This window comes from Entelurus aequoreus, linkage group LG08 (assembly GCF_033978785.1).
Source record: "Entelurus aequoreus isolate RoL-2023_Sb linkage group LG08, RoL_Eaeq_v1.1, whole genome shotgun sequence".
NCBI lineage: Eukaryota > Metazoa > Chordata > Actinopteri > Syngnathiformes > Syngnathidae > Entelurus > Entelurus aequoreus.
Window position 1 is genome coordinate 15496490 of NC_084738.1, and position 6235 is coordinate 15502724.

General features: G+C 36.2%; 1 protein-coding gene across 9 annotated transcripts in view; it reads right to left on the minus strand.

Moving 5' to 3' along the window:
* The window catches only part of pcdh15b (protocadherin-related 15b), a 315473-nt gene that overhangs the window by 186501 nt on the left and 122737 nt on the right, over window positions 1-6235 (minus strand). The gene's annotated exons all lie outside the window — the stretch shown is intronic.

Consider the following 6235-nt stretch of genomic DNA (forward strand, 5'->3'; position numbering starts at 1 on the left):
AGCTGGCAGCCGTGGCGGTGGTGGCGAGAGAAGCACACGTTCCTCAAGTGAGCATTCCTATTTGCTGCTTTGTGGCATCTTTACCGCTTGTATTTATCCGACTGGCTCTAAATGAGGGACGATGCACTCTCAGGCTCCCCCGTTCCGTGCTCTGGTGCAGACCCAAAATCTTTTCAAAAACCGTACCAAAAGTATTGGTGCGGTTCGCTTAATGCAAACACTGGTATTTTTGTCATGGGACAAAAAGACGGTGCAGTAAAGAACATATGTATAAAGTGAAGACTAGATTGGACAGATTTCATGACATATTACGTAATGCAGTCTGCTGGTGTGACAGGGTTCTAGTCCCCATTAGGCAGAGTTATGTTGGAGTGCTCAGGTGGTATTGATTGTGCAGAGACCACAGTGCAACAACAGTAAAACAACAGTGCAAGAACATCAAAAATGGATAAAAAGCGAAATGGGAAAAAACACAATATCAAAAGCAGATTTACAACAGACAATAAAAGCAGTCAGCAACTGAGTTCTATGTATACTAGCTGGTCCATCAAGGTCCAGTAAACACCGAAACATCAAGCGACAATCCAAAAAGTGTCAGTGTGTGTTTTGGTCATGGATATTTTTGTTTCATGAAAGGGAATAGAAAAACAAACAAAAAATTGTTCAATTGAATTTCATTTTGAAACCCAAGAAATATTGAAAATCAAAGTGTTTGTTTTTCATGTTGAGCAGTATTAGCTATACGTAAAAAATAATAATAAATTATTTTAATTTTTTATTTCACATAACAAAAATGAAAATCATCAGTTAGCAGAAACTGAATTTTTTTTTTACCAAAACCAGGTTTTTTTTAGATTCCGACACTGGAACCAGAAGTTATTTAAAGACAAGACTGGCTTTTAGGGAAAACAATATGGTGTTGTATCAAAAAGAGAACACTTTGTTTTTTAATTGTATTTTTTGTGTTTTAGATCAAAATTTGAATAGGAAAATTCAATGACTAAAACATACACTGATTAAAAAGCCACAGCTACTTTACCTACTTTGTAACCTGTGGAGAATGACCTAAAAGCCAAAAACCCAAGCCTGTGCCTCCATGGACATAAACACTCCTAATTTATCTAAAAACATGTATTTTTAATATAAACAAGCATATTCCCCTGATGTTATCACACAATTAAGGTATGTAAATAAACATTTACATACCTTAATTGTTTCCAAGCAGACCGGCAGTAAAATGGTTGCTCAAACAAAACACAAGACATCATCATGGCTGCGGAAGTCATGTCTCCAACTAGCTAAACAGATGGTGGCGTTTTGATGAATTTACGAAACTGAAACAATACAACAATAAAGCTATTTTAAGGTAATGATATAACACAAACACTGTTGGCATATTTGTTTATGCTAACGATGTTAGCTTGATTACATTACGAAAGCACGTACAAATATGCATAAAAACACTCCTACAGACATCCCACATGGAACGGTTCATTAAGTAAAAATTGTTTTAGAGACAAATCAAGTACGATTATTTCAAATATCAGCCCTGAAGGACGCGTGATAGCTATACATGCTTCACTTCACACCGCAGGACATCGGAGTCATGACAAAGGATGAGTTGAAACTTGTCTATAGTTGACAATGTCAAAACAGGATTTTATTATGTCCAATCATCATCCATTTATGCTACCACCTTGACTTTGTACACATTGATCACAGGTGAATGAAGCGCATACTTAATCAACAGCCAAACATGTCACACTAAGGGTAGCCGTATGAACAACGCCAACACTGTCATAAACATGTGCCATAAAGTGAAACCACACTAAACAACAATGACAAACACATTTTGGGAGAATATTTGCACCGCAACACAACATAAACACTACAGAACAAAATCCCAGAATTCCCTGCAGCACCAACTCTTCCGGGACGCTACAATATAAACAAACGCCATTGGTGGATCTACATCTACTGGAGCGTATCTAGTCGATACTATTATGATTACATCAATATTTATTCTTTAATTTTTTTTAAATTTATATTATGTTTATATACTCAGGAAATATGTCCCTGGACACATGAATATGACCAATGTATGATCCTGTAACTACTTGGTATCAGATTGATATTCAAATTTGTGGTATCATCCAAAACTAATGTAAAGTATCTAACAACAGAAGAATAAGTGATTATTACATTTGAACAGAAGTGTAGATAGAACATGTTAAAACAGAAAATAAGCAGATATTAACAGTAAATGAACAAGTAGATTAATAATTCATTTTCTACCCATCCATCCATCCATTTTCTACCCCTTGTCCCTTTTGGGGTCCACTTGTCCTTAATAATTTTGACAAAATAATAGAATGATAAATGACACAACATGTTACTATATACTGCAGCAGGTAAATTAGGAGCCTTCACAAGCGGTAGAAAATGGATGGATGGATGTTTGTTTACTTACTATTAAAAACGAGTTGTCTTGTACACTGCCGTTCAAAAGTTTGGGGTCACCCAAACAATTTTGTGGAATAGCCTTCATTTCTAAGAACAAGAATAGACTGTCGAGTTTCAGATGAAAGTTCTCTTTTTCTGGCCATTTTGAGCGTTTAATTGACCCCACAAATGTGATGCTCCAGAAACTCAATTTGCTCAAAAGAAGGTCAGTTTTGTAGCTTCGGTAACGAGCTAAACTGTTTTCAGATGTATGAACATGATTGCACAAGGGTTTTCTAATCATCAATTAGCCTTCTGAGCCAATGAGCAAACACATTGCACCATTAGAACTAGGGATGATACTCGAAACCGGTTTTCTCGGTTGTTCGATAAGAAAAGAACCGAGTCCTCGGACTCAAATCCCTTTTTGAGAACCGATACCCGTTATCGAGACCACTATAGTAAAGAAAAGAGTTGGTTCTTTATTCGAATCCCTCGGAACGAATCCCGTCCCGACCAGAAATGCTCCGTGGGACATCACAAGAAATCAGTCATGTAGCTCAGTCATTAGGCTCAGATAGCGAAAGCAGGAAAAAAATGGACGGGAAAAAGCGCTCCAAGGTGTAATAAAGTTCAAAACAAAAGGTATAATCCAATGAATAACTTTACTGAGAGATTTTAGCAGGGTAAAACACATGACGAACACTTTTACCACCAACCGGAAACATAGCAACCAGGCTAGCAACGCACCTCCTATACGGCAGCTGTCGCAACGTTCTTAAAACAACCGCAGCACATACATATATGACATCTCCCTTTTTTAACTTTTGTTTTTCTTTCCTTGTAAACAAAACAAAATCACACTGTAGATGTGTTGTTTGTCTAATTATAAATAATGCAGACGAGGCGTGTTGGCTGAGTTCTTGACGTTTACTTTCACAGCGTGGCAACATGCAACACTTTTCGGGGCTACCGCGCATGCTCGTAACTCCCGTTGCATGCTGGGTAGTGTAGTTGTTATATTCTATAGCTCATAACATTTTTCCCCCATAAAGAAATAATGTTAACTCAATAAAGTGTATTTCTTTTTTTAGCTTTAACTTTTCATTTTTTAGCATTGTAACAACATTTGCAAACAACTTTTCTCTTCATAGAATTTTCTTTCAATAAAGAAATAAAGTGCAAAAATGTCAAAGCATCATAACAAACGGTTATGTCAAATAGCAGCAGAAGTGCACTTTTTGGAGAGCTGTATTATTTTCAGTATTGTGCCCAAGGGACTGATTTTATTCAACACTATATTATTATTTATACACCTATAGTGATCACAGAGACAGGTTGTTTTTGTGTTACTGTATATATTTGTTTTTCTGAAAAAATCCCACTTAATATACTTTGGGTAACAACAGTCAATATTTATTTTATTTTTTTAGGTGGGTAACAGTCAATATTTATTTATTTATTAGATTTTATTTTTTTCTTATATAATAAAAGTGAGCTTTTGTTAAACCAAATATTGTGTTTTTTTCCCATATATAACAACCTATCTGGACTCGATAAGAGAATCGATAAGGAATCGGTTCGATAAGAGGATTCGATAATAGGCTCGAACTCGATAATTCCTTATCAAACATCATCCCTAATTAGAACACTGGAGTGATAGTTGCTGGAAATGGGCCTCTATACACCTATGTAGATATTGCACCAAAAACCAGACATTTGCAGCTAGAATAGTCATTTACCACATTAGCAATGTATAGAGTGTATTTCTTTAAAGTTAAGACTAGTTTAAAGTTATCTTCATTGAAAAGTACAGTGCTTTTCCTTCAAAAATAAGGACATTTCAATGTGACCCCAAACTTTCGAACGGTGGTGTATGTTCACTATTTTATTTAAGGACAAACTTGCAATAAGAAACATATGTTTAATGTACACTAAGCTTTTTTGTTAAAATAAAGCCAATAATGACATTTTTTGTGATCCCCTTTATTTAGAAAAGTACCGAAATATTTTGGTACCGGTACCAAAATATTGGTATCGGGACAACACTAATAGGTAAAGATAAGTCTTTGTCAGGATATTTGCACAAAATTAAGATTTTTATCTCCCTGTCTTCTTCATGTGCATCTATCTCTATTGCGTTGTTTTTTTGATTGACTCATGTAACTCTGAGGCTTCTGTCACGAGTGCGTGTAGCCCCGAGTGATGTCGAGTGATGCTTGAGTCAAATTAACACAATCGCTATAGTAGCGGCGATACTGGTGAGGATTTTTTTTTTCATGGAGAACAAAATCCGTAGAAAAAAATGGGAACAAGCCGAAAAAATGGACACAAGAACAGGATTTCGCTGCAAAAACGGGACGTTTGACATGTATGACCGAGATAAATTTGTAATAATGAACATTAGGGTGAATTTATGCACTGTGTTCTGTTTAAAGGTTACTTGAAATGACTTGGAAATGATTTGAAGCTGTTGCCTTATATTTCAGCTCAGCTCATTGTATTCCTCTAATACAATTGTATGTATCCTGTGAGTTTGATGTCAGATGCTGCAAGTGTGAATGCCTTTTGCTTTAAAATGTTAACACAGCCTAATTAAACAAATGCAGTGTACAAATAGTGTGTACCGCTTACATTTCAGCAATCACTTTCACAAAGGTACAATGCTGCAGAGAGTAAACCTGGATACACTTTACACTAGTCAGTGTACAGCTTGTATAGCGACAAAGATTTAAGTTTAAAATGAAAATGAGTGTTAAGAAAGCTGTGTTTTGCAGAGACAGTCAGTCAAACAAGGTTGTGTTGGCTTAGCTGCGGTTTATTGAGTGGAAAACTGAATTCCAAAACGCATGGTGACAATTTAATAGATACTCTCGATTAATGGGTACTGTACTGTGACTTCTCCATACCTTCTTTTGGGTAGGATGTCCCAAATGAACTGAAACATAGGGCTTGGTGGAAACAGGTCTTAACAAAACAAGAGAAAGAAAATCTCTCGCCATCATCATGCACTGCATGAAGAAAGTCTGGCTACGGAGGAGTCTCGGTTGGATGAAAACAGCCGGCTGGTCCCAATTTCCAGCATGACTCATGACTGATTTTTGGCTGATTTTTGTCTCCCATTTGCATTTTTCCAACAATTGCAAAACATCGCTTCTACACATACAGTCAATAATAATTTTTTGACACTGACCTAATCTTGACCAGTGAACCATAAAAAGCAGAATTGTGTTGACATTTTGGACCTTTTAATGTAAATCAATAAGTCCTCAGAAAACTACATTCATTTGAAATGTCATGGCAACAGAAAATCAAGATACATAAGATCAACTTTTGAACTGAAATGTGAACATTGGTTTGCTAATAGCAAGAACGCGTTAAATAATCATGAAACGGTGTCTGCTCTTTCTATTCATTCGCTGTTACTCAAATAACGGCATAGCTGCGAGGATGCAAGCGTCCCCCCCCGCCCTTATATTTGTGACTTTGTTTCTCATAATCCTGCCTCAGACAGGGATTAGTTTCGGTGGGGGGGTGCAGGAAATGCAATCAAGTCCATGTCAAGCATGTCAGTACATTTAGAGACTTTGGCAGTCAGGAAAATAAAAGTTATGTTTTTTTGTTGTTGCTCAGGCATTGTAATGTACAATCATAAAACTCTTTAACTACCTATTGGCCATCAAACTGTACATGCATTAAAAATATGTGCATGATTGTTTGACTGGAGGCTTTTCCTTCTTTCATTCTTTTTTCATAATTGTAGACTGTGAACGTTAAAAAGGTTTTTGAGAAA